Source organism: Alligator mississippiensis, chromosome 8, assembly GCF_030867095.1.
Source record: "Alligator mississippiensis isolate rAllMis1 chromosome 8, rAllMis1, whole genome shotgun sequence".
NCBI classification, from domain to species: Eukaryota; Metazoa; Chordata; order Crocodylia; family Alligatoridae; genus Alligator; species Alligator mississippiensis.
In genome coordinates, this window is record NC_081831.1 from 24,621,234 (window position 1) to 24,641,129 (window position 19,896).

The following is a 19,896-nucleotide window of genomic DNA, read 5'->3' on the forward strand; positions in this document are numbered from 1 at the left end:
ACTCCTTCCCCTACACCAGCCAATCAGGCCGCCTCGCTTCATTTCTGGCGGGAGCTGGGGCAGCGAATCCGCGCCCGGCCTCATGCTCTTTCCCTGGTCAATGAGCTCCGGCCTCGGCCCTAACGTCATCACGCAGGCAGCCAATTGCTACCCAGGCAGCGTCCAGGTGTCAGATTGGAGGAAAGGAAGAGCCAGTGACCAATCCCGAGGGGAGAGGATAGAAAACGGGCGGGGCCAACTGAAGGCTGTTCCTACCCCAGAGTTGGCTGCACAGCAAGGAGGCGCCGGGCAGGGGCTGCGAGTTGGGCGTGCGGGGCGCCAGCAGGGCCGGGGGCTTAGCTCGGGGCTCTCCCTGCTGCCCCCCCAGAAGACCCCCGGGGGGGACAGCCTATCCCACAATCCTCTTCTCCCCCACCCCCATAGACACACCCTTGAGCGGGAAGCGGGGGTACTGGCGGGCAGGGCCGGAGCCGGCCAGTCTGGCATCGATCGGCGGCTTTTAAGTGCGAGGTCCCGGGGGCACAAGGCTCCCTTCTCCCCCTCCCCGGACGCCTCTCTGAGCGGGGGGCTGCGGTGAGAGAGGACGGGAGCCCGGACTGGGTTCCTTCCAGTTCCTGGAGGCCGTGCCCACTCCATCAGGGGCTAATTACCGTCCATCACGACTGTTAATTACCGCATGCCCCAGAATCATTAGGGAGCGGGCTTAATTAGAGCCATAGCGGGGGGTCATGAATATTCAAGACAACAATGAACCAAGAGGTTTCTAATAGGCTGGAGGGACCGGTTGGTCCCTCGGCGGGAGGTGATGGGCGTTAATGAGCCTCGTGAATATTCATGAGGGCCGGAATGAAGCCAGTTCCCTCTGCCCTGTGGCGCTTAATTAGGACCGACAATGATTGGCCTCATCGTTATTATTCATGTCATTAACCGGCCTTCGCGGTAATTATTACCCACCTTCAGCTCATTCCCGCCCTTTATTCAGTCATCATCTGCATAATTAAATCGGGGAATTCATTATTATTCATTACCACAATTAGCATTTATGCTAATTAAGCGCAGCGATGATTAATCAGGGAGAAGCAGGTAATGATCAGGACCGGGATCAATATTATTCCCGGGGATAGGGGATTAATATTGATCCCGGTCCCAGTCATTACCTACCCCCCCCAATTAATTATTCCAATTATTGGCCACCTCATAGGGCCTCCTAATTAGTGGCACCTTCATTAATGCACTCGGACGATCATTATTCAATTACCCCGTTACTGAAGTGATTGCATAATGGCCCATAATTGCAATTAAAGCCGGGGCATAATTGTGACATCAAGGCACCGGCAATTAAGCCTTAATTAGGCCCTAATTACCACAAGGGTCTAATTAGCGCCTTCTCCTCTTGCTGCCATTCCTGGCCTCCTCCACGTCATTAATTATCATTATTAGTTCGATATTATGCGACCTAATTATTAGCCTATCAGTCTCCTTCCCCTCCGCCCTTATTATTAGCGTAATTAGTGCTCTTCACCCTAATTAGTCGCATCCTCGAGATGAGGCGGCTCCGTTGATTATTCTAATAAGCAGCGCTATGACGCTTCCCATTGGCTGTTCCCAATTATGATGATTACATATGCATTAGGCGAGGTGCTCCCTCTCCTATAAGGCTCCTGGGTTCCTTCCCTGGCCCCTGGAGGGCAATGAGTTGCAGTGGTTAGAGCTGGGGAAAGCTGTGTGTAGCCTAAGGTGCCGAAAGGGGAAAGGGTCCAGTTACTCAACTCCCTCCGTTTTACCTCATCGATTATGCAGCTACTCCTTGCCATAGTAGCAATGACCTGCTTCATATGCAAAAACTCCCCCTCCCCATTCCCAGGCCTGTCATTTCCCGCCAGTGCAAAACAGCTTCTCCCAGTATAAACCAGTCAGCAGCACTGGAGGCCTCGGGGGCAGAAAAGCCCCCTAACTATTGGAAGATGACCTGATCCTGGCCCCAGCTCAGCACTAATGATCAATCATTAATTGCTAAGAATAATTAGTAAAGGAGGCATGACCCATCACTGACGTAATTAACACCCTATTAACACCCGTAATTAATCACTAGCCGTAGGCAGTGAATTTGCCGCCTCTCCCTGCGTGCTGCCCCCTGGTGGCCATATTTAGCGTGCCCTAATTAATTAATTAATTTACTCAGTGGGCGCTAGGATCTCCTGGGCACTATAGTTAATATACGCTAGTTATGCTCATTACCATAACCTGGGACCCCAGGCACCCAGCAGGTCATGCCTCGAGTTTGCCAGTTGTCCGATCTCCTGGGTCCCCGCCCACTGCCTCATCCACCCCCATGCCCCTCCTTGGGGAGCCCGGACTCTGGGCGGGGAGTGGGGCTAGTGAGTTACAACCCCGGACGCCTGGGGTCCCTCCCCCAGTTCAGGCCGGTGAGTGAGAGCAGAGGGGCTAGGAAGAGACAGGACACCTGGGTTCTCTCCAGCTGTGGGCGGGGAGTGGGGGCTGGTGGGTGGAGCTCGGGGTTCTCTCTTCAGCCTGCCCGGTTCTTTTATTCCCGCTCCTCAACGCCTGCAAGCAGCAGTGCTGCCCCTTTAAGAGTCTGCGCCCCCCCCCCCCCCCCCGGGGTACTATGCCCCCTGCCCTGGCACTCCGGGGCCCGGCGCCTGCCAGCTGAGCCCTGATGCCTCATTTCCGTGGAAATGATTTTAGCCGCGGGGCTCCACACACAGCCTTCCCAGTGCCCCGGCACCAGCGGTGCTCCCCCCATCAGAGATGAGGCCTGGCCAACTTGCGCCCCCAATCCTGCCCTTTGCACAAAGAACCCCACCCCCAGCTCGCAGAGAGCCCAGGTGCCCAGCTGCTAGCGATGAAGCGGGGTCAGATCCCTTGAAGGGCGGGGCTAATTTGGCGAGGGTGACGTCAGGGCCGCCGTGGGCAGAGTTAAGGTGGGGGGCAACAGATGCCAGTGCCCCTCACTCCCGAACTGCAGCCCACCCCCAATCCTGCTGCTGCCCCTTACTCCCGACCCGCAGCAGTTGCTCTGCGGCTGGAAGTAGGCTAGTTACCAGCAGGGAGTGTTTGGGGGTGGCGCCAAACCGGCTGGGCAGAGTGATGTGTAGCCCTGCCCCCTTCCCTGAGCCGGGAAAAACCCAGGAGTCCTGGCTCGCTGCCATCGCCACCGACTTGTCTCCTGGAGCGGGTTAAAACCCCCGGGTCAGGGACGCCCCGTGCTCCCATCCGCAGCTGGGACAGGACGCTACCTGCTGCTCCGGGAGCTCCCGCCTGCTGCTTGCGGGGGAGGGGGGTCTCTGGGGCTGCACCCGCCTACCTGCTTGCTGCTTACCCCCCTCCCCCTTGTTCTCGGAGGACTCCTGGGGCCCGCGGTAGCCCGCGCCGCCCCCCCTAACCTGCTACCAAAAACCCGGGGGGTGGCACCCCTGGTCGACATCAGGGAGCGCTTTGATGCTGGGACAGCATCAGGAGACATTTAGCCAGCTCCGGGCCCGGAAGGGGTCAGCGCGGGGGGGGGGCAAAGATGCCTGGCTGGGCTGGGAGCCCGCACGCCTGGGTTCCATCCCCAGCTGGCTACAGCGGTGAAGGAGGGGGCCGTAACACTGATCTCTGAGACCAGGGGTCCGGCTCCATGCCCCTGCCCCCCTCCCCGTCACCTTAACTCTGCCCCTGCTCAACATGGCTTCCCTTTGCCCTTCTTCAACATAGGAGTTACTCTTCCTTTGGGAAAATTGCCCTCTTTCAAGATGGCCGCCATCTCCAAACATTTTCAATGGGGGAGAGGCAACGGGCTGGCCACAACAAAGATGGCTCCCACACACCCTTCCGCAGCCAGCAGCCCTGACTAAAGATGGCCTCACCTGTATTCGCCATTGCGCTCCAGGACGGTGAAGCCACATGCGTCCCTTAGTAAAAATGGAGGTTGCCTCCTCCAGGGAGGGACCTACCTACTGACTGCCAGCACAGTGGCCGCCATCTTGCTTGAGGGCAGCTTAGCTTCAATCCTGCTAGGAGCACTGAGGGAACCACCATGGGCCTGGCATGTGGGAACCCTGATGGAAGAGTGTCATGCCATTTTTGTATCCCCAAAAAGGGGTGTCCCCAACATGAACAGCCCAGTCTCATCACTGGGTGGAAGAACAAGTGCTGTGCCCCCCCCAGACAGCTGCATCCCAGTGCGGTACCAGGAGTCCCTGTTATACCCCACTCCCAATGCTCCACCCCAGAGCCAGCCACATCCTAGCACCACTGAGGGTCTCTGTTATACCCAGCCCTCAACGCCCCACACTAGAACCAGCCTTATTTCAGTGCAGGATGACAGGCCCCTGTTACACCCAGCCCTCTAACCCCAGAGGCAGCTGCATCTCAGCACCAAGTGAGGGATTTATGATGTACTGAGGAGTTCAACATACCTTGACCCACAGCCAGTCGCATCCTAGTGCACTATGAGAGGTCCCTGTTATATCAGGCCCCACAACGTCCCACCCCAGAGGCAGCTGCTCCTGAGCACCAGGTGAGGGGTCCCTGTTATAATAGCCTCTGACAACCCAACCCAGAAGTGGCCTCATCCCAGTGCAGAGTGCAAGTTCCCTGTACCACTGAACCCCAACACACTCTACCCCAGAAGTGGCTGCATCCCAAGGCTAAGTGAGTGCTCTACACTGCCATGGGGGTGATGGGGATGGGAATTTGCTCTCCCTGACCCAGGACTCCATCCTCCACCACATCCCTTTCCCAAGGGTGGGGGCAGGGAGCCAGGGTGAAGGGGGGCAGAAGAAAGCCTGCATGCTCTGCCAGCCCCAGCCCATTAGGCGGCTGCATCACAGGCAAGGCCAAGATCCCGGTTAATATTTAATGCAAATAGCAGGCTGGGATCCCGGGGGAACCACCCCACCCCTGCCCAGGGACCCCTGGTTGGCTGGGAGAGCCCTTCACTGGAGCCTCCCTCCTAGAAAGCAAGCTGGAGCCTGTGGCCCCTGCCTGAGTAATCAGGGCCCAGCCAGGATATGGCTGCCTCTGGGGTGGGGGCTGTGGGGGGAACTGATGATGCAGGCGCCTGTCTTGGATTGGACTCCCATTAGCTTCTGTGTGGGGGTGTCAGAGCATCTCTTCTGTTCCCCCACCTGCCCCTTGAAGATCCCCCAGCAGCTCTCCCAAGCTGGCTCCAGAGTTCCCAGACAGACCCCCTCCCCCCAACAGCTGTGGTTTCCTGTAAATCAGGGTGGAGGGAGGCTGTTAGGGGAGGGGCTGGGCTGAGCCAGAGGGAAGTGGGGGTGTCTCTTCTCCACCCCCAACCAGCTCCTGTCACCAGCCCAGGGGGCACAGTGAGGACAGACAGACACAGGGCCTCACTGAGCTACCCACCCCTTTCGTATGGTGCAAAGCTTGCATGGAGGGGTGGGCAGGACTGGGTTGGGTGGGGGCAGGGGACAGGTCACAGAGACTGGGGCAGCTGGGGGGCAGGGCAGCCCCCCCTGGGAACAGGATAAAGCATGCAGCTGACCCCAAGCTGGGCTCAAACCCATGGGCCTGGGGGGGACTCGAAACAGCTTCCCCTCTCCTGCCTGAGCTGGTGGGGCAGGTTGCAGGGAGCTGGGGATGACACTTAGGGGGTGGGCTCTGCCCTCCCCCACTCCGTGCTCACAATCCTTGTGCAAATGTGCAAGCCCCACCTCCTGCCACCTGGTCCCCCAGGGCTGGACTGGACCCACTCTGACCCCCACCCCATTCGCTCTGGGCCTCAGTTTCCCCACCAGGCTCTTACTAGCAGCAGACAACCCACAGCAAAGTTACCCCAGGACAAAGTGACCCTGGGGTAAGGACTGTGTGCCTGTGACACTGGGGTCCCCCAGGGCAGAGTGAACCAGCTCTCTCCTGCCCCCTCGTGACCTTGCCCTGGAACAGCCCCCACCTGAGGGTGAATATTGGTCGTGTGTGTCCTCTCCTTACTCCAAGGTAACTTCTGTTGCCCTCCAGGTCTATCATCAGGTCCTCCCCCCTGGAGCTGGTGCTTCCCTTTGTTCATCAAGACTCCCTCACATGAGTCTCCCTTGCAAGAGGAATCTCCCCCTCCCTCCAGCCCCCACCCTGCTCTGATGGAGATGGGAGAAGCTGGTGTGGCAGTGCCTAGATCCCCCCAGTGATCTCCTGCCCAGACTGAGGCAGCAGGAGGTCATGGATGGGGAAAGAAGTGCAGTCTGATTTCTTTGCTCCTTCCTTCTGCAGTTCCTTCCTTCATTTGTTCCTCAGCTCCTTCCTTCCTTCCTGGCCTGCCACCTCCCCTCTCCTGTCCCACTGCCCCTCCAGGACCTTTTGGGATCATTCCCATCTTCCCACCCCAAATGCAGCAGATAGAAATGAGATGAATGTGGGGGCTGGTGGTGCAGATGGGGGCTGAGACCCTGACCTGACCTCCAGCAACCCAGTGTGCCAGCTCCCTCCCCCAAGCTGCCCCCCATGCAGCCCGAGGGCCCAGTCCCCTAACCCACACCCACCATAGCCCAGGGTCCCAGTCGCCCCCAGCCTGCCCCCCATACAGCCTGGGGGTCTAGGCCCCCTGCAACTTGCCCCCAGCACAGTCTGGGGTCCCAGACCTCAGCCAGATATCAGCCTGGATCTCATCCCATCTCCAGGTCCCAGAGCAAGGGATGTCACAAGCCCCGGGGAACCCAATGCTGTGGTTCTACCAGCAGCCAGGGAACCCAAGGGTCCAGGCTTCATGCCATTTGTGTGCAACTGGGTGGTCCCTGCCCTGCTCCCTGCCTCAGTTTGCCTATATACTGCACAGGGATAGCAGTGCTGGGGTGGGTGAGCTGGAGGCAGTGAATATGGAACTTGGGTTGGGGGTGGGATCTGGGCCCTAATCGCAGGTCATGGGGGCCAAACATATCACTATGGACTCATGAGGGGAAGAGGCCGGGGGCCCGGACACCTGCATTCTTCTACCCCTGCTCTAGGAGGGAAGCGGGGTTTGCTAGGTTACAGCAAAGGGACTGGGAGCTGGTTCACCTGGGTTTGATTGCCAATCAAGAAGAATGGTGCCTAGTGGTTAGAATGACCTCCCCAGCTTTGCATGAGGGAGCCAGGACTACTGAGTTCTCTTCCTGGGTCTGTGTTCTTCCCGTCCCCGTGCCTCAGTTTCACCACCGCCACAGCCAAGGACAGCGATGGGGTCAGACTCCTCTGCACTGCTCCACAGCTCTGAGATAATGCCTTGACAAGGCCTGGCCTCACCCTCTGCCTCAGTTTCTCCACTTGCAGAAGGCAGCCAATGAGCTTCACCAGCAAAAATAACAACAGAGGAAATACCAGAGACCACAACCAATGGTATTCACCTGGACGGTCTGCCTGTCCCATGTTAACACATGTGTTCAATGCACCTGGTGTGGGGAGGTGCCCAGCCACATGCCTCTCCCCAGCCAGGGGCAGCCTGGCAGGCTGGGCAGACATGCATGTGTCATGCCCATGTGCTCTCATGCTCCTTCTGTGCTTTGGCTCCCCCAGCCAGCCTTCCCATGGCTCATGGAAGGTCAGTGCTGGGTTGGGGCCCAGGTCATTCATGTTCTCTGTATCCCTTGGCTCTGGATGCAGCCAGCTCCTTGGCTTCCCTCTTCGCTTGGCATCCAGTCCAGATTTTCCCTCCTGCCAACCATATGCTCTACTGAATCATCTCCCCAGGCACATACATGTCTGTGGGTTGGTACTCTCCTTTCCCCACGAAGGCCTGGCTGAGCCCTAATCTCTGCTGCAGGCTTCAAAGAATCCCCAACCTCCGAGATCCAGGCCTGGTTTTGCAGTGGCTTTGCAGGTCCTGCTCCAGTGACCATAATTCCACTCCGGGTTTTCCCTCCCTGCCGCTGGCGAGATGAGGTGTTCCCAGCCTTCCCCCGGGCTGGAATCCAGGCCAGGCATTGCCTCTGTCCAGCTCCGCTCTGCGGGGCTGTCGCCCGCGTTCCGGTAGGTGCAGGATCCGAGCCGGGTTATGTCTCTTCCCGGCTGGGGCAGGTGCGTTGGTGGCGCAGCTGTGCCGGGAATCCAGTCCGGGTTTTGCTTCCTTTTCCCTGCCGGCCAGGAGGAACCGCTCAGTTCCTGAGATTGCAACTCCAGGTTTTGCCCTTCCCCTGCTACTGGCTAGGTGTAAGGCTCCGCTCCGCGTCTCTGGCAAGGGAAATCCAGGCCGGGTTTTGCCGTGGCCCGCCTCCTCCCGGACCAGGTGCGCGGCCTTGCTCCCTCCCCAGGGGGTCAGGGAGAGTTTTCCTTCCTCCCCATCTCTCTCAGCGCTCTCACAGATCCGATTCGGGGCTTCCCTCCCTCCCTCCCGCCCTCACTCACCGGGATCTATTCCCTCCCTGCAAATCCGCTCCAGCATTTCCCTGCCCCCCATCCTCTCTGCGATCCATTCCGGGTTTTCCCTGCCCCCCAGGTAACTTCCTCCCTTCCCTGATTCCGCTCCGGGTTTTCCTCCCCTCTTTTGCAGGTAACTCTATCCTTTCCACCTTCTCGGAAACGCCTTCGTCTGACTCCGCTCCGGGTTTTCCCCCCTCCCGTAGGTGCTTCCCTCCCTCGCCGGACTCCGCTCCGGGTTTTCCCCCCTCCCGCAGGTAACCGGCTCCCATCCTCCCCCCGCAGAGCTCCGCTCCGGGTTTTGCGCCGCCTCCCCCGGAGCCCAGCCCGGCTGCTCAGCGCTGGGGCAGTACTCGGCGCGGCGGCTCCGGAGCGCGATCCGGAGCGGGGTTGGGGCCGGGCCGCCAGGCCGATGCCGACACCGGCCGCAGGAGGCGCGGGGGTTCCGTGTCGTGTCCCCGGGGAGCTCCCGGCTCTGCATCCCCGCGCCCCGGGCATGGGGCAGGCCCCCCGGGGGGCGCCCGGCTGCTGAGCCCGGGGGGGGCCCGGCGGGTTGCCCCCAGCGCCCCGGAGCGAGGCAGCCCCATCCCTGCAAGGGGGGGGGGTTGCACCCCGCCTGCACCCCCCCATCAGCCTCGTCTGAGCGCCCTTAACCCGCGGCATCTGCAGTCCCCTCCCCAGTCAACCGGGGGGATCCAAGCCGGAGCTTAAACGAAAGCCTCTCCCCCTGCACGGAGCCTGATCTGCCCCCCCCCTCCCCATCAGCCCCCTGGGGGGCAAGAGGCGGCGGCCGGACACACACCCGCACCCCTGCGATTGCCCCGATCCAGGCAGCTGCCTCCGGTTTCGTAACACCGTGTGCAGCCGGCGGGGGGGGGGGGCGGGCAGGTGGGGGGGGCGGGTGGTCGGTAGGAGCCCGATGGCTGCCGTGAAGTAAAGCGTGGATGGAGCCGCAGCTCGGAGCCGGGACCGGACTTCTCCGTGCGAGGTAGGAGGCTGCAAAGCCCGGGGGGAGGGGGGAATGCAACCCCCCCCCTTGGAGATCGGTGCGGGGGGCTGATCCGGGGGCCGGAGGCTGCCCCCCCATTTGGAGTGGGAGGGAAGGAGGGATGGGTTGGGGCGAGGGGGGCTGTCGTGTTTTTCCCAGACAGGTCTGCTCGCTGCGCCAGTGTCTCGGAGCGTGTGCGCGGGGGGGTGTTGGGGGCGATGCATTGCACATCACCCCCCATGCACTGCCCCCCCCCCCCCCCCCCCGGGGGCGGCGCGGGCGGCGGAACAAAGCCCCCTGCAAGAGGCGCCCGCTTTACTGCAGTATTTTTTTTCGGGGGGGGGGGAGCAGCGGGTAATTACCCCCGAGTACCGTAATGTCTGGAGAGGAGGAGCAGCACGATTCTCCCTATGTTCCCCTCCCTCCTCTCATTTCCCCGCCGTGGGGGGGGGGGGGGTCTGTGTGGGTTTGGCTGGGGGGGCTGCCTCCCCTCCTCTTCCCCGTGGAGTGTATTTAAGAGGGGGGGGGGGCCGCAGGCAGGGGACACATTTCTCCCCCCCCCCCCCCCCGCGCGGTGGATGCAGGCGGAATGGTTAATGAAGGGGGGTGGGGGAGGGGCCCGGCCGCGCTACGGACCCCACCCCTCGGCCCAGCCAGACACGGGGGGTGGGGGGGCAGCCATTCCCCCCAGTGTTAAAACGAGAAGGGAGGTCTGGCTGGAGCGGCCTCACCTTCGGGGGGTGGGGATCCGATCCTGGGCCGGATCCGCCTGCGCCGCGGGGTAGGAGTTGTGGTGAAAGGGGAGGGGGGTGATGGGATCTGGGGCTTACCCTACGCCCGGATGTATGGGAGGGGGTGGGAAGGATCCGGCCCCTGCTATCTTTTTTTTTAATTCGATCTCGGTCCGGAATGACTCCGGATCAGGCCCTGGCGGAGAAATAAACAAAGAGGGGAAGGGGATGGGGGTGGGGGAAGAGAAGCGGGTCGGATAGGGAGCAGGATTGGGGGCGCCTAGGAGCGTATTGGGACCCCCATACAGGGGGCGCACCCCCAAACCAGCCCTCCCCGCTTCCGCGGCGTGTCGGATTTGCGGGGAATGAGGAGGAAACGGGGCGCAGCCCCCTTCTTTCCCATCCCACGGTGCGGGGGGTGGGGCTGGACCCGGATGGAGGGAGCAGATGGATGAGTGCGGGGAGGGAGGGAGACCTGTAACCGCCCCCCCACCCGTGTCAGTTTCACCCGCGGAGCCGCTTCCCCATGTCAATTACCACCCCTCCCCTCCAGCGCCGTGAGTTTACCGGGGGGGGGGGGGGGGGTGTGCGGGATGATGGTGTTTTGTGGCATGGATGTGCCTGTTCCTGCCTCCCACGGGGGGAAGAGGAGGGGGCATCTGTAAGGGGGCAGGAGGGGACGATATAGCCCCGCCCCCAGTGGAGGAGGGAGTGACCCCCGCGCTGCGCTGTCTGGAGTGTTTCTCTTTCCCTCCCCCCCCCCCAGCCGAAAGGGGGGGCAGTGGGAGGGGTGATGCCAGAGGAATACCAAGCAGGGGAGTGGGGTGGGAGTGAGGCCTGATCCAGTTGAGGGGGGTTGTGGTGCAGTCTGGGGTGCACCACAGCATGGATCCCCCCAGGAGGTGAGGGGTAACCTGGCTCCCTCATGAGCACAGGCCCCCCCCCACACCTTTGGGCTCACTCCCAGCAGGCACTGCACAGTCCCAGGGAGCTGGGAGCAGAAGGGGTTTCTCCCTGATTACAGGTGGGGAAACTGAGGCACCAGCAGTGAGGCATCAGTGGCAGTGCTAGGGCTTGAACTGGCATCTCCTGTGGCCTCTGCCCCCCCCCCCCCCGGGGTGGAGCCCCCTGCCATGGTGCCCCTGTCTGGCCTGGGCAGGCAGGGAGTTAGATACGGGTAGGGTCTTCACCAGCCCCTCTGCCATCTAGATCTGCCCCATGGCAGGGGGAGGGGCAGAGGATGTGGGGTCTGATTGGGACTGCCCTGGGTTCAGCAGGTCTGGCGAGGTCTCTGGGTATTGCCCCGCCCAGGAGCCCAGATGCCTTGGGTTGTCTTCCCAGCCTTGGTCAGTGGCTGTGTTTGGAGCAAGGGGCTGGGAGCCAGGACTCCTGGGTTCTCTCCCCTGTTCTGGGATGGGAGTGTGGGGTTTATTTCCAGCTGCCCCTCCCCTCCCCCGCCCCCTCCCAGCAGGCAGGGGTGGGGCATGGCTGATGCACACGGCTGCCCCCAACCCCAGCACAGATGGCCCCCTGCCCCCAGCCAGGCCCTGGCAGATGCCCCTCTGGGACATAACTTATGCCCTCCCACCCCCTTCCTAGCCTGTGCTTGGAGGGGGAATTGTTGTGGCGGAGGGCAGGGACCCAGACACCCCCTGGGGCCCTCAGCGGCCTCCCTACCTGCGTTGCCCTTCACAGCCACTAGGGGCTGCTCTCACCCCCTCCGTCCTCATGTGGGGGCTGGATCTGCTGTCCCCTTCTTCTCCACTCTTAAAGAGACAGGCCCCTTGGTTCTGGGCAGGTGAGAGCCGCTGGGATGGGGGGTTCACATCCTCCTGGTTTCTGGATTGGGGTGAACTCACATGTGTGCCCTGCCTTCTACCATCGCTCATGTTAGACAAGGAGGTCTTATGAATAGGGACAGGGGGCTGTTTGGACCTATGGGGGATAAAAGTCCTAATACCCAGTGGGTTGATCCCCTACTCCTGAGCTGGCAATTTGGGGGTGTTCCTAACCCCCCCCCCAGCCTATTCCCCCTGGGCGGCTGCTGGCAGGGGGTAGGGGTGCTATGGGGCTGGGCAGTCTGATGCCAGCCAGGGCGGGGTTGTTCCTACTCAAGCCACAGACTCACTTGTGGGGTGGGGGGGAGAATGGAGCTGGGGGCAGGGGCTAGACCCTGGTACCTCTGGCTAAGGGCATCTCTGGGGGATCTTACTGGGGGAATCAAGCTGGGGGGGGGGGAGATAAATGAACTGGGAACTTCTCCCCCCCCCCCAAAAAAAAAAAAAAATCTGCTCCATCATTTGCAGTCTGCAGACACTGGGGCTGAATGCCCAGCAGGTGTCAGTTAGCAGGGCCTGGTGGAGGCCACCCACCCTCCTCCACTACACTGCCTGCTCCCCCCTCCCCCCCCAGGCTGTAGTGCCTGGGGGGGGCATGGAGACATGAGGGAGGAGTGTTGTCTAACCAGTCTCATTCCCTGCCCCCGCAGTCCAGGGGGCTTAGTGCTTGGTTGAGGGGGGAGGAGTTAATTCAGTGGAGGGCTTGGGGGGTGACTACTTCCCCTCCCCCAATCCCTGGGGGCTCCTAGGTCTGTTGTGTGGGGTCCCCCCCAACCCCCCACCAAAGCAGAGATGTCTGGATGCCCCCCTTCCTGCTGGAGCTGTGGCCTAGCCTGGCTCCCAGCAGGTATGGGTCCCAGTGGGCTGGCTGAGCCCTCTTGATGGGCCTGGAGGGGCAGGCTGGGTCCTCTTGCACCCCCACTCTCCACACTTCACTCCTGCTCCTCTATTTCCCCCCCTCAATTTGTCCCCTGTGGGGCTGGGTCCTCCTCCTGTCCCCCATAACTCTTACCTGGTGTGAGGCATCCTGTTCCCTTGTGGGGTAGGAGTGGGGGGAGTCTGGCCTGGCACTGCGCCTCAGCTATAGCTGTGTGTGCTGCTTCCCCCTCCCGGAGTAGTGCCCCCCCAGGGGCTGGGGGCACTCTCATGTAGCTGGGGGGCAGTGGGGTTCCTCTGCAGGATTGGCTTGGGGTTGGTCCAGTGGGGGGGTGGTCCTTGGTGTTGAATGCTCCTCCCTGAAGGATTGGGGGTGGGGATTGTGAGCCCCTGATAGTCAGGGAGGGGAGCCCCTAAGTGCTGGAGGGCCTCCCAACCCACCAGCTATTAACCCTTTGGTGCCCACAGCCCAGCTCTTAGCTAGGTATTTGTGCCACTTGGAGGGTGTCTCAGAGATTGTGCTGGACATTACTCCCTCACTTCTGCATGCACACACCATACAGAGGTGTGGGGGGGGGCATCCCCCAGCAGGGTGGGCACTACCCAGCCCCTGTCCTTGGTCAGGTTTGGTTTCCACGCTACCCCACATAGCTGGCCCTGCAGCCAGGTACAAGGAGTGCTGATCCCTCCAGACACTGGGGAAACCGAGGCACGGAGGGAGAGGGGCCAGCCCAGGGTCCCACAGGGCATCAGTGCCAGGGTGCAGGTTTCCCAGGGGTCCATCAACATGATTGTCTGGTTTCTGAGGGGCCAGGACAGGCTTCCCTCCCTGCCCTGGGGGCTGCATATGGTGTACAGCCCAGTGGGTAGGGTCATCTCACTGCAGTCCTAGGTCCTCTCTGAGCCCGGCTCTTCGAGGGGCAGGATTTCCCTCCCCCCATACACTTGCTGCCATGGCAACTGCGAAAGTTAACTGCTAGGCTACTTCTGTGCAAGCTTCAGTCTGGTGCAAAGTGGGCTAGGCTGGGCTGGGCCAGGCAAGTCTAGTGGGTGTGAGGGGACCCCCACAGTTCACAGAAGCTTGTGGGGAGGGATTTTCACACCGTTCATGTCCAGTCTCTTCTCCCAACCTTGGAATAGAACCCAGGTGTCCTGGCTGCCAGCCCTCTGCTGGAACGCCTGCACCTCACTTTGTCCTAGTGTGGAGAGGAGAATCCAGGCATCCTGGTTCCCAGCCCCCTCCTGCTGTAACCAGCTCATGTGCCAAAGCCAGAAATAGAACCCAGGAGTCCTGGCTCTTGGGGCCTGTCTTAACTATTGGGAGAGAACACAGGGGAGTCCTGGAGTCCAGCCCTGTCTTCTCCTTGATCAAACTCAATAGCTCTCCCTGCGCCCCCCCCCTTTTTTTCCTCTGCTAGAGCTGGGAGGAAACCCAGGAGTCAGTCTCCCACCGCCCACCCCCACCGAGCCATGGGCTCCAGTAGGATAATCAGCTCTGACCCATAGTAGCTCTCGGGGTTTAGATCCTGACCTCTGGCCCCAGGCCCTGTGGTGTCAGGCACTGAATAGACCCAGTGCCTTGCCCTGGGCCACTCCTGGGCTGAGATGACAAGGGTTAGGAGAGGAAACTGAGCCAGAGATTGTGGGGTGGAGAAGCCAGATCATCCTGGAAAAAGGAGCCCAGGATCAGTGTGATGGCCAGATAGGGAAACTGAGCTGGGGGGTGGGGAGGGACATGGCCAAGGTCACACAGGAGCTGGGAGAATCCAAGCATCCTGTCTCCTACCACCTCCTCCCCTCTCTAACCCACTCCCAGACCAGGAATAGAACCCAGGTGTCCTGGATCCCAGGTCCCCCTCTCTTAACCCATTATACCAACCCCCCTTCTCAGAGCTGAAGTGGAACCCAGGAGTCTGGGTTCCTAGTTCCCTTCCCCCTTCTTTTAACCTATTAGACCCCACCCTCCTTGAAGAGCTGCTGAGAGAATCCAGGTGTCCTGACACTTCTTTCCATTCTACTCCTGTATGTGCAGAACCCCATTCATGTCTGATGTCTGGGCAGTGCCTGGCAGGGAAGTTGTTGGTGGGGCTGCCCAGACCCTCATGCTGAGATTGGGGGACTCCCTCAATCTAGGTAGTGCCCACATCCCATAGGTCAACAGCTCCTGTCCCTCCAGATCTCAGTAGAGAAGGCTGGAAGGGGAAACTGAGGCACAAAGGAAAGGGACGGTCTGCCAGCAGGAATAGAGCCCAGGTGTCCTGAACCTTAGCCAATGGACCTACAGTATGTTTCTCCCTATGCCCCCACAGGGTCCTGGGGGCTACCTCAGCCCCCTGCCCCCAGGTTTTGTGTTGGGATAAGGCTGGAAAGGGGCAGAGTTAAGGGTATCGAGGCAATCCTTTATGCCCCGCTGAAGTAGGCATAGCTCCCTCTTGCCCCAACTCCCTCTCTCCCCATTCATGTAGTTGGATAACAACCTCCTACTGCTGTCCACTGTAGCTGGTATCCTCCCTCTGGCTCCCACAGCTCATGGCTCATTCTGCTGCTGGCCCAAGAGCAACGTGGCCAGGGCTACATAAGCCCTTTGGTCTGGTAATGCCAGCATCAGGGACCTCCAGGCTCCACCAATCTCCTGGGTCTCTCCCCTGCCCCTGTACCCCCCCCCCCCCCCTTTCTGCCAGCTTCATTATTTAAGAGCAGGGTGGATCCAGGCGGGCAGGAGCCTTCATTATCGTATCGAGCAAATTACCCCGTCCCCCGAACCAGTAATTTTCCTGCCACGCAGTTCAGCGCCGACGCGCTCATTAATTACAGAGATGGGAAATCGTTTGGAAGCCAGGAAAGGAGACTAATTGGTTCTTCCCCCGAGGAGGGTAAGCCAGTGCCAGCAGGGAACCCAGGATCAGGCCCCACTGGAGCCCCTTAGAGGTGGCCAGGAAGCAGGCATCTGGCTCCATGCCTCAGTTTCCCCAGCCTGGGAGTATCTAGAGGAGTATGTCCACCTTATGTTCTTTCCCTGACCCCTGCTATGTCTGGGAGTTGCTGCATCCAGGGACAGGCAGTCCCTTGGAACCAGACTCCCTGAAGAGACCGCTAGGATTTGGGGAGTAGAGACTTGGAGCCTGGTTGCTTGGGTTCCATCCCCAGGTCTGGAATGGCAGGAGGGTCTCGTGGGTTAAAGCCAGGGGATGCTGGGAAGTAGGACTCCCTAGGCTCCATTCCCAGTTCTGGAATGGGGTGGGGTGTAGTGGGGGAAGCAATGGTTTCTGGGAGCCCAAATGGCTTGGTTCTATCCCAGTTCAAGGAGGACACTTGGGAGCCAGGACACCTGGGTTCTATTCCCCAGCCCTGCAGCAGCCCTGGGCACCATGGCCTAGTGTCTGGGCCAGGCTGAGGCTTGGGAGTGGGGACTGGTTATGTCAGGCCATGAGCTGCCTGGACATGGCAGGACAGTGGGGTAGGATGCTGAGCAGGAAGCAGGCAAGGGAGCCGCAGGTTAGGAGTGAGGGGCATCTTCCTCCCAATCCCTGCTGGTGCCCCGCACACCTGACTTGCAACCTCCTGCCCTGCTGGTGCCCCTCACTCTCAACCTGCAGCCCCTGGCTCTGCCAGCTCCATGGGGGGGAGGGGCCCCTCATCTGTCTTGACCTTCGCAGGATGGAGAAGTGCTGAGGCAAGAGAACCCAATCCAGGGCCTGGGGAGGGGGGTCACTTCGTGCTGGTGCCGCCTGTGCTCTGCCTTCCCTCCAGTGCCCTCATGCCGCGCCCTCCCCTGGGGTGGGGGGGGCAGGGCTCTGGTTTCACGACTGCTGTATCTGTGGCCAGGTGAGGGCTCCCCGGGGGCCCCGCACAATGACTCAGCCCCCGGGGGCCCTGGGTCTGCAGCACTGGCTCATGTGGCTGGGGGTGGGGTGTCACGGTCACTCCGTGTCCTTCCCAACCTACTGGGGTGGCGCCTATGGCAGGGGTGTCACAGGCAGCAGGGGGTGCCCTGCACCACCCAAATGGTTGCTGCTGGCCCCTGTGGTGCTGGGGGTCCCTTGGCTCTGGGATGAGGCACCCCCTCCATCTGTCTGTCCATGCCCTCTAACCCCTCTCCCTACACCCAGGGGAGGCATTGGCCCCCTCCATTTGGGGGGGTGGGGCTGACAGTGAGCTAGTGTGCGTGGGTGTGCTGTGCTGAGCATGTCAGTGTGCCCTGCGCGTGCGAGCATCAAGGTGTGACTCAGAGCGTGTGTGTGTGTGTGACAGAATTGCATGCGTGGGGGGGCTGCATGTGGCAGGAGTGCGTGTGTTGTGCATGGGGATCATGCAGGTTGTGCGGGCTGGGGGTGCTGTGGGCAACAGGGTGTGAGCAGGTATGCATGGCAGGGCCTGTGAGGATGTGGGTGTGTGACCCCAGACATCCGAGCTCTTGGCCCCCCTTCCCTGCCAGATCCCTCTCTGCTCCCAGAGCTGTGGAGAGAAGCCACGAGTCCCGGCTCCCAGCGCCCCCCACCCCGTTCTGACCACAGCCTGCCCGGCTTTCAGGTCCCTGTGGAAGAGCCATTGGAGGTGCCCCCCTGCTTTCCTCCCTGCCCCCCTAATCCGTATATCGGGTGATCTGTCCCTTCTCCATTTCATGTCTCTCCCTTCATTCCCATCTCTTGCTCTCTCCTCTCTTCCCTTGCTCTCTCCTTCTTCAACTCTAGGGCTTATTGTCGAAGCTGCCTGGGAAGCCGGGGGGTTAGGGGATTGTGTCAGGAATGAGGAGGACCAGCGGGCAGGGAGCTACACTGGGCAAACAAGGACATCTGGTTTCTGCCCCCAGATGCTCTGCTGAGTGGCCTTGGCAGTGCCTGATATAATGAGGCCCCGATCCTGCCTTGTGGGGGTCTGGCCTGCACCTGGTGTGATGGGGCCCTGATCATGGGGTGAAGAGTCTGGACTAGTGCTATTTATCCCCAATGCCCTGTCACTGCCCTGCATCTTTGAGCCCAAAGGGTCTCTCTGAGGGGGGTCTTTTGGGAGTGGGGGTACCAGTGGGGAGGTTAGTCCTGACCCACAGCCCCCTGCCCCCCTCCCCCAGCTCATCTGGCCCATGTGTGTTAACCCTTCCCACACTGAGCTCTAATGAGCTGAGCCCCAACCTGCCCATGCCCAAGACCCGTTGGTGTCCCTGTGCCTATCTATCTGCCTTGGTCTTTGGGCTGTACCCTTTGGGTGACAAAGCCTGGGGCTCAGAGCAGGGTAGAGATGGGTCTGGGCTGGGGGAGAGGTACATTCTCTCTCTCTCACCCACCCCTCCTCCCCTGCCCCTGCATCTCCTCCCCCGCCCCTGCATCTATCTGCTCCCTTCCCAGACCTTGATGGTGCTGCCCAGCAGTGGGGACCCCCCAGTGCTTTCAGAAGTCTCGGGGGAGGGGTTGGGGGTTCCCAGCTGCTGGCACAAACAGGGGAAGCGGGGCTGGTCCATGTGGCTCCCTGCCAGGTGCAGGGGGATGCACCATGGGATACCCCTCCCCCTCCAGTCCTCAGGCAGCCTGCACCTGTGTGGGAAGGGCAAAGGGACACGGGACTCCCAGCCCCTCCCCTCCCCTGCTGCCTTCAGACCTACCCCTGGCAAAGCATGAGTGGGGGCATAGACAAGTGAGGAGAGCAAGGGCCTGGAACCTCTGGATTCTTGAGTTCCCTGCCAGGCTTTGCTGCATGACCATCAGCAAGTGTCTGCTTCCTGCCTTAATTTCCCCTACATGCAGTAGCTTGGAGGGGTTTGGATAGCACTCAGAGCAATATGGTCCTAATCTTGGCCTAGGGGCTCTGGGCAGCTCCTGGCAATCCCATGTGTCATGAAACACCCTAGCTCCTTCTCCAACCCAGGGCAGCCTCCTATGGGGCCAGCCTAATCTGTGGAGGGGGTGAGACCCTGTGGGGCCAACTGTGCCCTAGAACTGCACATATCCCTGCTGCAGCTTCTCCCCAAAGCCAGATGCCATGGGGGATTCCCTGCCTCTGCCTTCCTGCCTTGGGGCTTAACCTCCAACCTGTGGATGGGATTATAGATCAGGATGGATAAAGGGCCCGGAGCAGCTCAGCTCATCTCCCACTGGCTGGCATGGGCCTCACTGGGTGGAGCCTGTGGGGAGATGGGGCCAAGCACCCTGCCTCTTCCCCAGCTCTAGGCCCCCTCCAGGGTTAGGGCGGCTGTGCCTGTGGGAGCAGACCCATCAGGGTTCATATTTGGGGGTCCCTTGATGCCAGATATTGCTCTGTGCCCCCAGTGCATAGGGGTTGGCATCAGTTCTACTCTGCCATTACGTGGGAGGAAAGTTGTTCCACAGAAGCAGCTGCATTTCTGGGCTGTGCAGGGCAAACCCTTCTCCCTCATCTCTCCCAAAGGCACCGGGGAAGGGGCAGCAAGTCCAGGGTCATTGAACTCCCAGAATTAGGGGCCTGCTATGGGTCAGGATGGCAAGCAGAAATTGGGCACTGTTGCACCAGGCATTGCATATGGCTCAAAGAGCCCCAGGGTGAGGGATGGGCCCCTCCCTGGGGCAGGGGTGCAGAAGGTGGCACAAGGGAGCCACAGGACAGGTCAGGCTACCAGCCTCAGCTTTTTCTAAAAAACATAGGGACTTTTTAGGCCCTTTTGGTTTATCCCTTAAGCCCCAACCTGAACTCTCTCCCTACTGCTCTCTCTCCACTGGGCACAGGGCACCCGGACTCCTGGTTCCCATATGCAGTTCAGCCTGGGGAGGTGAGAGCAGACTGAACACTGGCTCCATCTTAGCCCCCCAGTTCTCCCCAGTCTCCTACCAGGAGATTTCCCACTGGAAAATCTGTCAGAGCCAAGAAGTGTCATAGATCAGGGGAGTAAAAACACACCAAAGCAGGTAATAAATAAATAATCTCTCTGTTTAGTTCAATAAGGGGTAAGTGCTGAGGTAAAAATCCTCCAGCACGGCCTCACACCTCCATTTGAATGCTTCACCTTAGAGCTGAGCTGTTGGTGTGCACCTGGGACAGCGAATATGCTGGATTGGCATCAATATTTTATACTCTCCCACTGCCCCCTTTTAATTTAGCATGGGGCCGGTAGATTATTTTAAGGCTGTGAGGGATGAGCCGTATT

At 60.5% G+C, this 19,896-nt stretch overlaps 1 protein-coding gene and 1 long non-coding RNA gene across 4 annotated transcripts in view; one reads left to right on the forward strand and one right to left on the reverse strand.

Moving 5' to 3' along the window:
• The first annotated feature begins 8,405 nt into the window (after positions 1 to 8,405).
• Positions 8,406 to 19,896, forward strand: part of ADGRL1 (adhesion G protein-coupled receptor L1) — a 52,431-nt gene continuing 40,940 nt past the window's right edge. The window contains exon 1 of one of the 3 annotated variants that reach the window (XM_059732389.1): positions 8,406 to 9,340. The gene's annotated coding sequence lies outside the window, so the exon portion shown is untranslated. Of the gene's footprint in view, positions 9,341 to 10,045; positions 10,122 to 19,896 lie in introns of those variants that run through there. The other 2 variants (XM_059732390.1, XM_019483744.2) reach the window with 2 other exon arrangements.
• On the reverse strand, positions 10,212 to 13,265 carry LOC109282279 (uncharacterized). The gene is made up of 3 exons (XR_002089218.2): positions 12,922 to 13,265; positions 11,749 to 11,910; positions 10,212 to 10,267 (listed from the first exon to the last, which is right to left on the reverse strand). It is a non-coding gene; the product is annotated as an uncharacterized LOC109282279 (long non-coding RNA).